Below are 15,699 nucleotides of genomic sequence, written 5' to 3'. Positions count from 1 at the left end.
ATGACGACATGCAGCACCTGGTGGACATACATAGTTTTCATTTGCGAGGTGGCCAACCAATCTCTTGAATGGTTCATCCGGACCTCTCTTTTTCTTGACTCGATTGAAATTCAAGTCGTTCAGATGATTCAGCTTAATCTCATCCTCCCAAACCTTATTCAATCCTTGCACTTGTTTTTCAATCATCACCTGCAAGAACCTAGGAAACATTAAGTGGCTTTTCTTTTTCACGTTCACCAACATGCTTCTGAAAATCACTTCGGAGAAATTGAAATTCGCATGAAGAACTAGAGCTACAAACATCGAGCTATAAGTCTCGTTCAGCTCATCAAAACCGCCTACCATTGGACTCATGCATCTCAACAACACCAAAGTTAGGTATTTATATTGATGACAGAATCGAGTTCTCTTAACAGCACCTTTCATCGGATCACCAGAGTATCCACATCTTACTAGACACCTTCGGACCTTAGTTCTATTCAGTGTGACTGGCATAGAATCATTATCTGAAAAACCTAAGTCTTCACGAACTGTCTGTGCCGAGATCTTCACAATTGTACCACCAACGCTGCTTCGTATCACCTTCCTTCCTTGTTCAGTGACAATAGAAGCATTGTTCCAGAATTCTCGTTGGTGCGAGTAGTATGCCTTGCATTCTAGGGTGATTGCAGTATAAATCCTGGACCTTTTCAAGAACTTGATAATATCAACAAAGCCTTCCTTTGCTTCAGGTCCTTCCTCGTTTAGACATGCCTCTAGATTGGCATTTTCGCTTGCCGTCAGGCCTGGAAGATTCTTGGACAGAATCACCTCTTCCTCATGTACGTCTTCGTTCACTGGACTACCCTGTTGAGCCATTGATTCTGCTATACAAACATATATACCATAATCAAAAAGCGTTAAAAAAAATTAAGAAAATTACAAGATTTAACAGTCGGTCGACATACAATATAAGTCAGTCGATTTTCAAGGACAGTCGGTCGACATATAGATAAATCGATCGACTTAGAAAGTCGCCCGACATACGGTAAGTCGGTCGATTTTCAAGGACAATCGGCCGACTGATCAATCGAAGCAAAACACAGATCTAAGCACAAATCCTTCGATTTTATGTTGTTTTGTCTCAATCAATGTCTAATACAAGTACAGAGGAGGCCGATTTACAGTATCTACTAAACAATTATCATTTACAGGTCCAAAATAACAAAAATTGAATCAAAAAGAAAAGTAAACAAGAAACTTCAATAACTTTCGATTTAGAAGGAATTACCTCGATTGGATTACGGTGCTGGAATCACGAAACAAAGTTGTATAAGAAAAACACGATCAAAAAATTCTCCTTGCAAAGTTCGAATTTTTTGGTAAATCAACACAATCGCACGAAATAAAGAACATCGGCCGTCTGAGGTCTTTTTATACCCAGCTAGACAATTGGTCGACTGTGTAGTTATGTAGGCCGACATATGTGACAATCGGTCGACATACGTGACAAACGACCGACATACGTAACAAACCAAACCAGTAAGTCGGTCGATTTTTGTTCAATGTCGACCGACTTATATTACAAATCGGTCGACTGTCTCCTCCTAATTAAAAAAAATTATTTATCGATACAGAAACCCCGATAATTCCCTCTATTCACATCCACTGGCTGATTTTACACGCAAAATATTTTTGTTTTGAAGACTTTAACAAGTTTATGATTTGAGATGTGTAGTTCGTTTCTTTTTGACGTCGAGACACTATTTGTAACTTCAAGGAAATATACACATATTCACATAAGCAAACAAATAAAATGTTTTTGTATTTTTCAAAATAAATATCAACACACTGAAAAATCTTTTTGTAGTTTTTAGGATTTTAAAACTTATCACAATAACAATGCAAATGAAGTACAATTCATGTCAGAAAGTCAATGATCAAGGTTAAGAAAGATCCAAGATTGTATGGTATAGAACATGTTATTTACAGGAAGCAGTTTCTGTAAGTCATAAACCTAAGGAAGCTAAAATATCAAAATGTTTACAGGTTCAATTAACATTCAGACAACAGTATGTACACAAAATTTCACAAGTAAAAGCAAATACTACCAGAGAAATTGATCTTAACATGGTATCTATCTTCATTAACCTTTTACAGACTTTCCTCTTAGACATTTTGATGATCAAGTTAATTAATTACTTTAACATATTGCTATGTTAGATTCAATCACAGACTCGGTCATCAATGTGAGATCGCACGATTTTTTAGGTAGTCAATTGAGCACAAGTCTATTGACGCTTTCCGTTACCACAAACACATACGTTAGGTCTAATTGAACAGGAAGGTTCTCATAGTAATTTTGGAATATCCCTGTCAGCCATTAGCTTCTATCGTAACATATACTTTTCAATTCATATGATTCTGATGGATCTCATAGTATATTTAATATTTTGTCAATCGTGCAATCTTTTATGTAACCAACTGCTATCAATCTCATTCCTTCTTTATTATTAAAGTTATTGGAGGAAACGGAATGAAAGACGTAGCTTTCTTAATAAGTGAGTATTCAGAATAAGTCCTCTTAAAACATCTTACGCTGTCTAGGCCTTAATGGGCACAGTCCCATATCACAGACAATGATAATAAGTCCAATAGAATGGTTTTGTTGAAATATGAATGATTTAAGTTCTTCTTAGTAATCTTCACACTCATTAGTATTCTTACAAAGACTTCTCTTCTCTATTTCATCATTATCTTGACCTTGATATTTTCGTCTTCCATGATTTCACTTCTATTTTCATGATATAGTAACTTGATATGCAATGTGCCATATTTTTTTATTTTTTTTTATTTTTTATTTTTTTAACAACACATTGCAGTCTTGACTTTGATTTAGTTCTCGAATTGACTTCCTTGCGATGAAAATCTCTTTTCTTCATTTGTGTAACAATTAACTTAAATCATTCATTCATGGACAGTCTGTAATATAGAACCACACTTTTCAACCCGTTCACAGGAAAGACACTCTCATTGAGATAAACTTACTATTTTGGAGTTTAGGTACGATTCAAGAATTAAAGTTTGATAGAAGTCGGTATGCACAGTCAATCATAACATTTTCAACGCTTATTGATCGCTTGAATATCCCAATTAGTCGTGAGACTCAATGGTGCAGCAATTTGGAATTTGCTTGGGGATATTCTACATCATGTGTTTCTAGATTATACGTCATGATAGGGGATACCCTCACCTTTTGTTGATTTCCTCAACAATTTTCTTTAAAGTATGCACCTGTGGTAATTAAGTGACTATCCTCAACCGCTGTAAACCTTTCCATGAGTTCCTTATCAAGATATTTACATGATTGTGATTATGATCATCTCATTCTATGATTAAGTCCGTATCCCATTTTTATTTAGATCAAACTCGTTTTTTTTTCTTTTCTGAATATCTGATGTTGTGATGTTGCATTCATTACTCCCCCTAAAATACTAAAAATCTAAAATCTTTTTGGTTTTTGGATTTTAAACACACAGAAACAATCAGAAAGAAAAGAAATATAATCACACAGTATATACAGCTATGCATGCAGAATACATAAAATGAAGTTACTCTTTGGTCTCTTCGTCAGGAACGACATCTGACAATATTTTGACACTTAACTCAGTTAACAAGAAATCAAAACGTGGTTTATCAAAAGCTTTTGTGAAAAGATCAGCCCTTTGCGTAGTTGTGCCAATTTGGACAACATCAATTAGCCTTTTCTCATAACAGTCTCGAATAAAATGGTATTTAATCCCTATGTGTTTGGTCTTAGAATGATTCACAGGATTTTTCGTAACAGCTATGGCAGCAGAATTATCAACAAAAATAGGAGTGTTAGAAATATTCAAACCGTAGTCACGAAGCTGCTGTTGTATCCACACAACCTGAGATGCACAGCTTGCTGCAGCAATGTATTCAGCTTCACAAGTGGACAAGGCCACTACTGTCTGCTTCTTGCACTGCCATGTAACTAGTCTGATTCCAAGGAATTGACAACCTCCTGATGTTGACTTAAAATCTTTCTTGCATCCACCATAGTCGAAATCACTATAAGCCGTCAGTACAAAATCATTATCACAGGGATACCATAGGCCCAAATTCGGAGTTTGCTTTAAATAACGCATAATCTTTTTCGCCACAAGCAAATGATGTACATTCGGATTTGCTTGATAGCGAGCACATAAACAAACTGCGAACATGATATCAGGGCGAGACACTGTTAGATACATCAACGAACCAATGATGGCTCTATATAAGGTTTGATCAACCTTATCACCTTCCTTATCCGGTGTAATCCCGTGATTCACCGATAGCGGCGTCCTTGCAGGACGTTCATCTTCCATTTTGAATCTTTTCAGAATATCTGATACATATTTTGTCTGATGTAAAAAGATACCCTGATTTGTTTGTACAACCTGAATACCAAGGAAGAATTTGATAGTTCCCATTGAACTCATCTTGAACCGTTTCTGCATTACCTCCTCAAAATCATCCACCATTGTCTTATCTGTAGATCCAAAGATAATATCATCCACGTACACCTGTACTAGCATAATATGATTGCCCTTTTCTTTGATGAAAAGTGTCTGATCGATGACACCTCTTCTGAAACCATTATCAATCATATAGTTGGACAACGTACCATACCACGCTCTTGGAGCTTGATGAAGCCCATACAGTGCTTTTTCTAGACGATATACCTTTTCTGGAGAATGTGGATCTGTAAAACCCGGTGGTTGCTTAACAAACGCGGTCTCATTGAGAGTCCCGTACAAAAAGGCGCTTTTGACATCCATTTGATAGATCTTGAAGCCTTTAAAAGATGCGAATGCCAAAAATATTCGAATTGCCTCAAGTCTAGCCACTGGTGCAAATACTTCATCATAATCTATATCAGGGATCTGTTGATATCCCTTCACAACCAGTCTAGCTTTATTTCGAATTACAATACCTTGCTCGTCTTTTTTATTCTTCCATACCCATCGAAGCCCATAAGGTTTGCAACCATGAGGCGGAGTCACCAGTTTCCATACTCCTAAATGCTTGAATTGCAAAAGCTCTTCTTGCATGGTATTTACCCAATCATCATAAAGAAGAGCTTCCTCAACAGAATTTGGTTCAATTTGACACACAAAGCATGAATATGCATGTAAGAAGAGTTTGCCTGACCTATTTAGTGAAGAATAGAAAGCTTGCATAACATTTTCAGTTGAATCATTCTGATTTTCAGACGTTGAGGCATCATTTGATGGTGCTCCAGAAACTCCTTTCGAATCAACAATAAAATCATCTAAGTGTCGAGGTAGGACAACTGTTCGTGATGATCTACGAACACCTTCAGGTTCTGGTTGTTCTTCCTGAACTTCTACAATTTGTGGCAGATTATGAACACTTTCGCCACTATCTATAGGTTGTGACTCCTCTTCAGAATCAGATCCATCATAAGATGCATCATCTTGATAATCACCGGATTCTTCATCATCTTGAACAAGTTGTTGTTGCGGCACTGTGTGATGTTGTGGTGCCGTTTGTGATTGCGGAACCATTTGTGATGGAGACGTCTGCATTTCATTTAGCAATTTTGCAATAACTTCATCATCAGTAGCAACAGACGGAAGACCAAAAGAATCAAACAAATCTTCATAATCAAACTGCCATGAAAAACCTTTCCCAGCAGGAATAGCAGCATTTCTTTGAACATCTACTTCGAAATGTTCTTCAACACATTTAGATACAGTGTTGAAAACTCTTTTTTTTGGATTCCCATAACCAAGAAATATACCAGGAACAGCCTTAGGATTAAATTTTCCTCTAGTATCTCGTATCATAATTGAACACGGTGCACTAAATGGTTCGAAATGTTTAATGTTAGGCTTTATTTTATGTAGCAATTCATAGCAAGTCTTTCCATGTCTCTTGACTACTAACAATCGGTTCATTGTATAACATGCTGTAGCCACAGCTTCACTCCAGAAGTTAACCGGTAAACTTGAGTCGGCTAACATAGTTCTCGCAGTTTCAATTAACGTTCTGTTACGTCTTTCAGCAACACCATTTGATTGTGGAGTATAAGCTGGACTGAACTGTTGTTGAATGCCTTTCTCGTTGCAGAAACTCTCCATCTGCTGATTCTTGAATTCAGTACCATTATCTATTCGAGTCTTCCTAACCTTTAACTTGTACAAAGATTCCAGCTTCAAAAACAACAACTTTATATTTTCAAACGTGTCAGACTTCTTCTTTAACATCACTACCCTAGAGTATCGTGAGTATTCATCAGTCACTACCAAACAATATGAATCTCCAGAGATGCTTGTTCGATTAATCGGACCAAAAAGATCCATATGTAACAACTCTAGAGGAACAACAATTGAATGATGTTTCTTTGTTGCATGTGACTTTTTAATCTGTTTGCCTTTCTTACACGAAAGACATCCTTCAGGAATTTGAAAACTCTTAACATTTACTCCCTCAATCAGATTATTATGAACAAGATTGTTCATCTTTCTCAAGCTCAAATGACCCATACGCTTGTGCCATGAAATTGATTCTTGTTCTGTAGCTTTAGATATGAAAGCTTGATGACATGTTGAAGCTTTAACATGGGCTGTTGACATATCCAAAATATACAAATCTTTATTTCTGGGAGCTGTCATAAGAATCATCTCTTCCGGTATTACGTACTCTTTCTTCAAAATGTAGCATCTTTGATCATCAAAAGCAACCTTATGCTTTTTATCTGCTACTTGCGAAACTGACAGCAGATTATTTGACATCTGCTTCACAAAATTCACTTTATCAAAACTAACATTAGCATTAGAAATCACACCCTGAGCTGTAATAAAACCTCCTTCATCTCCTGCAAAAGAAACAGATCCTCCATTTACTGACTTGACATTAGAAAGTAAGGACATGTTTCCTGTCATGTGCCGGGACGCCCCACTATCAACAATCCAGGTATTTCTACTCGGATCGTAGGCGACCTGCACAACAAGAAAAGAAGTTAGTTTGAGATGGACACCCATGCCCGAATGGCAGTGGGTTTCCCATCGACACCAATAACTTGCACGTCCATCCATTGACCCTTTGATCTTGATGGATCATTGGACTTGTCAACAACCTTTGTCTCGGTTTTAGGCTTCCAAATGGTACGTTTACCAACAGATTTCTTATAATAGTCATTCGTTTGAAAATTTTTATTCACACTTGACTGTACCCTTGTGGATGAATTAGCAATAGAATTTGACTTTGATCTATAAAAACCTTTTGAACTATTACTTGAAGTACCTATGGAACTGGAGCTAGAAGCATAGTGTGTAGTTTTCATTTCAGTGTCAGATTTTCTGTTTGGTGTTTTCCAACCCTGTTGACAGTTAACAGCACAATGACCCTTTTCCCACATTTATTACAGTTTTGAGTTTCTTGAGTACGTGCTTTTGAACTCAGATTCTTATTGGGCAAAGACTGTTTCTTGGGTGACATAGGCTTCTCAACATGATGTTTCAAGCCTGGTCGACGGTTAGGATGCACATATTTAGGCACATTGTTAGTATTAGGGCTCCTTTTATTAAATAGTTCTTCAGGTGCTTGAGTAAAACATATTCTTTATCTAGGTTGAGTCCCTACTGATACTTAACAGGTGTCTGAAATATTTTCTTTCCATTAGAGTTCCTAGTGTTTACTTGTTTTCTAGGTGTGGGTTGTCTGCTTTCACTAGCCTTACTAGCATTCAATGGATTTTTCAGGATAGTGATTGGTTTGGATTTTGGTGTTACAAACTTAGAAACTTTTTCATACTCTGAATCGGATTTACTGTCCTCCGCTAAGTCTTCAACAACCGGCTTAGTGCTATCTGATTTTTCATTCTCTACAGGCTTAACACTTAGGATTTCACTAAGGCAAGAATCAGAAGGTTTATTAATGTACTCATTCCTAAGAGGAGGAGGACACTCTTTATAACCTAAACCCTTTTTACCATCATTCTTGTTATAGACAGTATAGTCAATGACATATGACATTCGCTTCCAAGTGTCATTTCTAGCCTTTTCTGGCTCATACTTAATCTTAAACTCTTCCTTTTCTCTCTTAGCACATTCAAGTTGATTTAAGTACATCATTATGGCCTTTTGGTCACCTGAAATTGTAGCTCGTAAATCATGAACTTGATTTTCTAGAGTTTTGATTGTCTTCCTGAATTCCCTTTTATTGTTAAAATGAATTAAATTAGTCTCGTATAGGCCTTTTACCTCAAGATAAGCTGCTTTAACAATCCTAAGTTCCTGTTTTACTTTAGGACAATAAATACATCCTAAGGGGATATCATTCAGTTTAGAAACTATGGATTCAAGTTTAGCAATTTCTAACTTATGATCAGCACAATCGTTACATACCAAAGGAAATTCAGTTCGTACCTTAGAGTCACTTGATGTGTTTGCCATGAACGCATATTCCTTTTCTTCAGTCTCTGATTCAGGTTCAGATTCTGAACTAGAACTGGAACAGTCAGAATTACTCAACTCAACTGAAGTCTTGACATCATCTACCACAATAGTTTGGCCATCTAATGAAGACGAACTACTGTAATCAGTCCATACATCGCCATCATTGTGCATTGCGTATTTGAACTTCTCATACACTCTCTTGTTAAGAACACCTCTTCTAACATATCTGATCATTGCATAAGTTCCCTCAATTTTTGCTTCCATCTTGCAGATGTAACACATGCATTCATTTGCAGTACCAACACAACCAGCTTTCTCTCTCTCTCTCTCTTGTTTCTCACTTTCAGTTTCTTCTTCGGTCTTAGGCATTCTAACAACGTTAGCATGATTCTCATCATCAGCAAATACTGTCCAATCACAACCTTCGTCTGAATATGTTGCAATTAAGTCTTTTGCTTTATCATTTCTGATAGTATCACTGCTAGTTGTTTCAACTGGCACATTAACCTTTGTCTTATTATACTAATTGTGAAATGAGTTGTGAAAACCAGTTTTCTGTGGCCTGGTACATGTTCTTTTGAAGTGTCCTAACTCATTGCAATTGAAACATCTCACTTTTGACATATCAAAGCCTAACTTAGTATCTCTAGTAACACCTAAGCTCTGCTGACCTGTCCTTTTCAGAAATTTCTTCGCTCATCTAATCACACTACCCATAGCCCAGAGGATATCCATCTTTTCAAGTTCATCCTCGTCAATCTGCTCATAATCTTCTGCTTCTAAATGAGCATGACCAATTTGACCACCAACCATTTCATTATAAGAATTAACTACCAAAGCAACTAAAGCCATATCTTCCTCTACAACTGAAAGGGGCCTAGTTCTTAAATTCTCAGTGTTGAGAACTACAGTTTTTGGCTCCTGTCTAATGGTGGACTGATTTGTACTAATAGGCTTATTTACTTGGGTTTGAAACATCACATTTTGAGCAGGTTGTGATCTATTTACAGCACTATCACTAGAAACAAACGCTGTTTGTAAGGGAGCATGAACATTACTCAATCCAGAAGTACCAGCTTTGTAAATTATAGGACTCTGCTGACCCTCAAGACGTTTCTTCTTGGTTTCCATATCCAAGTCCTTTACCATCAATTTTGATGTGAATTTATCTAGGGTCAGTGATTCACCAGCAGACGAAGCTCTGTCTTCTATCTGTTCAATAAACGCATCCCACTTGTGTGGTAAACCATCTGTTAATTGTTTGATAGCTTTCTGTTCTGTAACTTCTACACCTAAGTTACCCAATTCAGAGACAAGATGACGATAACGAATGATTGTCTCCTCTAACGTTTCATGACTTAGAGCAGCAAACCTTTTCCATTCACTTTTGATTACTTTAGCTTTATTTTCACGATACGCCTTATTTCCTTCTACACCTATCTTAATAGCATTCCAAAGAGAATAAGATGTTAAGTGCATTTGATATTGATGATAAATATCACCATCTAAATCCTGAGTCAATTGAGCATAACATCTACATTCTAAGGCATATGTTTCTTTTTCTGTCACGCTGTAATCTTCATACTTTTTACTATTACCATCAGTACCTAAAGGCTCTTTATATTCATGTTGTATCAAATCCCACATTCTAGGATCAAGGCCTCTAATGTAATTCATAAACCTAGACCTCCATCTAATGTAATCATTTGTATTATCAAGTCTAGGAGCACGATTGGCACTGCCTGATTCACTATCAGATAGTAAAATGTTTTGAACGCCGGAAGTAATTGCCATTGCCTGATCAGACATCGTTAAAATTAATTAAGGTTGAATCTGATCCAAAGTCGGTCGACTGTGGTTGACAGTCGGTCGATGAACAGTTATAGTCGGTCGATTGTCAATGGTTAATCGGTCGAAGTTCTGTTTACATTTAGCCAAATGGTATTACTTATCTCAATCGGTCGATGTTTCTTCAATCGGTCGGTTTAGAACTAAAGTCGGTCGGTTGTAAGACAATCGGTTGAACTAACGTCAATCGGTCGAACTAGTGACAATCGGTCGAAATACATGAAAATCGGTCGATTGACACCTAAGTCGGTCGACTGTAAAAGTTTAACGTAAAAGTATGCAAAATTCAATCCAAGACCAATTTTTGACCCAAAAATATACCAAGAACTTGTTTAAAACAATTGATTCAGCAAGCCAATGCTCTGATACCACTTTGTAGACGCTGGGAGAGGATCTTAGAATCAACCTAACACGATCTAGAGGCGGAATAACACTAGAACGAGCTTAAACGAATATCTATGGGTTTTCGGGTTCGTACGAGTCAAACCAAGATTAAATCTTGATAAACACGAAGCCTAGACTGACATTCTGTGGTATTTGGACATGAAGTTTGAGAGAGACCCGACCTGGAACTGTTCTTGTGTGTGAAAAATATTCAGAGTGATTAACCAAATTAGTGGAGATTAACTTGGCTTAAATACCTCAGTTCCTATGTCGGTCGACTGTGTCGAGTAACATTACAGATTACATTTAAACGTTTACAAATATAAAATAACAACTCGACAATCAACGTTTAACAATATTGCAGGTTACAACATGATCAAATAAAACGTTAAAGTTCATGGAACTAGGGATTACAAAATATGCACTAACAAAACTAAATCAACGACGATAGATATGTTGTTGAGTGGGATCCACTGAACCCAATCGTCGGGATATATGTGGCTCCACTTCACCTCTGGTCTAGGGTTCAAATAATCTTTCACTCCATATGCCTAGTTCATACAATAGGCGATAATTTATATTTTTTTATCTTTGTTTTAAATTAATAAAATGTTGGTGCAATATTGATCAAGGAGAAAAGATATTAAAATGAACCTGTTATAGCTTTGTGCTGTTTTTTGAGGTGAATCAACTTGGCTGCTACTTTTTGATTGTCCTTACCTACACAATGACAAACATAAGATAAAATGTTGATAAAAATAAGATGTAAAAAGGCCTCCTCCTCCTCCTCTCCTCCTCATAAACCAGTTTCTGAACGATTATCAAAACATGGTAGAGGTGATAGATTTTGAGATTGTCAAGAGTAAAGTAAGCAGGCAGAATGAGAAACATGGTAGAGATGACAGATTTTGAAATTCAGTTATATTAAGATCACAGGTTACCAAAACATGCATGTAGCAAGCATGATATGATATGATATGTGAAATTGTAGATTTCAAAAGGAGTAGTAATAAATAAGAACCTTTTTTCATGGAATCTTTTACTCTCTCCAGTTTGATCTCTATGTCTTTCTTCACAGCTGGATATATATAAAGTGACAGAAAGTCAAAAATAATAGTAATCCATTTGACTTAATAATAGTAATAAAATTTTTAGGCCACGTACATGTACTTAATTTAAAATAATGAAGTAGTGACTAACCTTTCAAAGTTTTGTATTCGGATTTCAGGTTAGTCAGGTGACGCAACATCATTGCTATCTTACCAGTTGGGGCAGAGTGAAGAAGAAGTATTTTATGGAGCAAGGTTGTGGTACCATTATTATAATCACATGCAACTGCGATATCGTACACCCCCAAAATTCCTTCTTCAATTGCCTCTATTGTCATGTGAAAGTAATAGCGATTGTCCCTAATATAGTACATGCACCCCATAACCTCAGGATGAGATACGCTGTGGTTCTTCCTGTACTTACCGCACTACAAAATTTATATATGATAAATATTTATTTTAGAAAAAACAATAGAGTTAAAAAAAAAAAACATAGAATCTGATTATGATCAAATGTTAAAAATAATATACCACATGGTTGACCTCGTTGAAAAAGGCAATGGCGAAATCACGTATAACAGCTACAAAAGGATGATCAACTTTAAGTACCCATCGGGTCTTCCACGATCTATCATCTATAAGTGGATTCTGTCATTGATTAATTAAGACAGCAGGCAGGATGTCATGTCACTGTTATGTATGTATGTATGTATGTATGTATGTATGTGAAAATTAAAAAGAATGATGAATATGAGACTGTTATAATACCCTCTCCTCATCGAGGTTCTTAAACTCAAGCCAACTTTTTCGGTCCTCTTCTTTCAAGGGAACTTTGTAGGATAGATGAGACTTCAAGACAGGCGCATCAGCAGCAAGATTACCTGAAATATAATATGTTACCAACTTAATTACGATCAATCAAAAAATACTCTCGATCGAGACCTTATGCAACTAAGGATCTAAACAAGCTACTTAAATAACTCAAAAAACACCAAGTATAATACTAAATCTGTTACTACATAATAGAAAATGTTGGCGTGCAGTAAGTAAGATAGACAACCTCGATTTTGTTGTTTAGAGTGAATACCCTGTTTATCTACCCCATTGGTTTTCTTCTTATTTGAACATACTGATACAACAAACAAACAAAAAAACACTGCTGCATCAGATCATGAGGTGATAAATACACTTAGGACGGACACAGTTGTTAGATTATGGAGACATTTATACAAAACGAGAAAAAAAAAAAAGTGTATTTTCAAATGCTACGGGTCGAATGAAATGGGCTATCGTTGTTGGGACAACGAAGCTAGAAAAGTAATTCGTTCGCGAGATGTTACTTTTGATGAAGATTCGGTCTATGGCAAACCGGAAAAGTCAAGTTACTTTTGACGATGTTTCTATTGATGATCTTGCAGGTTCTAGTGGGAGTTTGGGAAACAATGAATTTCCGAATGACGGTGAGGTGTCGGGAAATGCTAATGATGGGGATGATTCGGAAAGCGGTGATGATTCCGAACATAGTGCGAGTTCTAGTGATGAGGAGGTTACAAATGAAACCGGTCCAACCATTTCGGTTAATCCTACACTAAGACGCTCGACTAGAGTGCCCAAACCTAATCCTAGGTATTCTCCATCAACAAACTACTTGGGAAGAATCCGAGAATGGTGAACCCGAAAGTTACTTTGAGGCAAGAAAAACAAAAGGATCCATACAATGGGAACTTGCCATGAAAGAAGAGATGGGATCACTTGAGAAGAACAAGACTTGGTCACTAGTGAAGTTACCTCATGATAAAAGGGCATTGCAAAGCAAATGGGTATATAGAATCAAGAATGAGATGGATGGCAAGAAAAGGTACAAGGCTCGTTTGGTAGTCAAAGGCTTTCAACAAAAGGAAGGGGTTGACTACAAAGAGATATTTTCACCGGTAGTTAAAATGACTACTATCCGTTTGGTACTTTCTATGGTTGCATCCGAAGACTTACATCTAGAGCAACTAGATGTGAAGACTGCATTCTTGCATGGTGATCTTGTTGAAGAGATCTACATGAGGCAACCCGAGGGCTTTGAGGTAAAGGGTAAAGAGAAGTGGGTTTGTAAGCTAAAGAAAAGTTTGTATGGATTGAAGCAAGCACCTCGGCAATGGTACTTGAAGTTTGATGATTTTATGAAGAAGATTGGTTTCTTAAGATGTGAAGCGGATCACTGTTGCTACTTGAAGAAATTCAAGTCTTCATATATAATCTTATTGTTGTATGTTGATGACATGTTACTTGCAAGTTCAAACATGTCCGAAATTAACAAGTTGAAGGGATTACTTTCCCGAGAATTCGAGATGAAAGATCTTGGCGGTGCTAGGAAAATACTTGGCATGAGTATTGTGCGTGATCGTGTGAAGGGTACTCTATACTTGTCTCAATCCAAATATGTTGAGAAAGTAGTAGAGAGATTCAACATGGAAGATTCAAAGGCTCGTTCTATGCCTTTGGGAAGCACCTTAAAACTATCGAAAAGTCAATCACCAAAGACGGAAAGAGACAAGAAGGATATGGAAAAGGTTCCATATGCATCGGCCGTGGGTAGCATTATGTATGCCATGGTTTGTACAAGACCCGATATTGCTCAAGCAGTGGGAGTTGTAAGTCGTTATATGTCTAATCTGGGGAAAGAGCATTGGGAAGCGGTCAAATGGTTGCTTCGTTATTTGAAAGGTACTTCTAATATGAGATTGTGTTTCTCCAAAAACAATCTCATACTTAGAGGTTATGCGGATGCTAATTTGGGTGGATGTGATGATTCGGGGAAAAGCACTACGGGTTATGTTTTCACAATGGGGAAGACGGCGATTAGTTGGTTATCTCGATTGCAAAAGAGTGTTGCTTTGTCAACCACCGAAGCCGAATACATGGCTATTGCGGAAGCTTCTAAAGAGCTAGTGTGGTTGAAGAACTTCTTAGGTGAGTTGGGTAAAAGACAAGACTATTGCGTCTTGTATTGTGATAATCAAAGTGCGGTTCATCTTGGGAAGAATCCGGTATTTCATAGTCGAACGAAACACATCAAGATAAGGTATCATTTTATTCGACAACATATAAATGATGGCACTTTATTCTTGGAGAAAATCCTTGGTAAGAAGAATCCTGCCGATATGTTTACTAAGGTGGTTACGACGGAGAAATTGAGGTTTTGCATTACCTCAATTGGTCTTCTCATGAATTGATGAGAGAAGACCCCAGCTAGAGATGTGAATGGTGTTACAAGTTTAACAAGTAGTATTGAAGACCTTTTATCGAAAGTCTACTCATCCGAAGAATGTGTTGAGCGTGCGTGTCCCAAATGGTATTTGGCGGTAATCGAAGGTGGTTTAATGTTCTTGGTTAATTCATTGATATGATTGGAGTTTTGTTCAAAGTCTCCAAGTGGGAGATTTGTTAGATTATGGAGACATTTATACAAAACGAGAAAGAAAAAAAAAACTGTTCCAACACTTGCACGGATTTTGCAGATTTCGGGAAGCGTGAAGCAGTCAAATGCGGCGCATCTTGACATGGATGCGGCGCATTCATAGAGCAAAATAGTCCGAGAGTTATTGATGCGGAGCATTGAGCTGATATGGCGCATCAGGGGTCAGATGCGGCGCATCACCATCTCGATGCGGCGCATCGAGTGTTGGTACATGAATCTGGAACGTGAAAAGCAAGTGATGCGGCGCATCACACATCAGATGCGGCGCATCTGGTGTCTGGCAGCAAGTTGGCAAGTTGCAACCTTTACATCCGAGCATGCTTTGGCCTCCTTTCACTTTAGGTGCAAAGTTAATCACTTTACACCTAAAATTAGGGCTGTGATCATGCCATTACAAGGTGAAAAGCATGGCTAGTTGGTAAACAAGATGATTACTTGTCATGATGAAGATTCCTAGCTAGTTGTCATGGTGTTCTTGTTT

This window comes from Rutidosis leptorrhynchoides, chromosome 3, assembly GCF_046630445.1.
Source record: "Rutidosis leptorrhynchoides isolate AG116_Rl617_1_P2 chromosome 3, CSIRO_AGI_Rlap_v1, whole genome shotgun sequence".
NCBI classification, from domain to species: domain Eukaryota; kingdom Viridiplantae; phylum Streptophyta; class Magnoliopsida; order Asterales; family Asteraceae; genus Rutidosis; species Rutidosis leptorrhynchoides.
Note: the sequence above shows the minus strand (reverse complement) of the source record.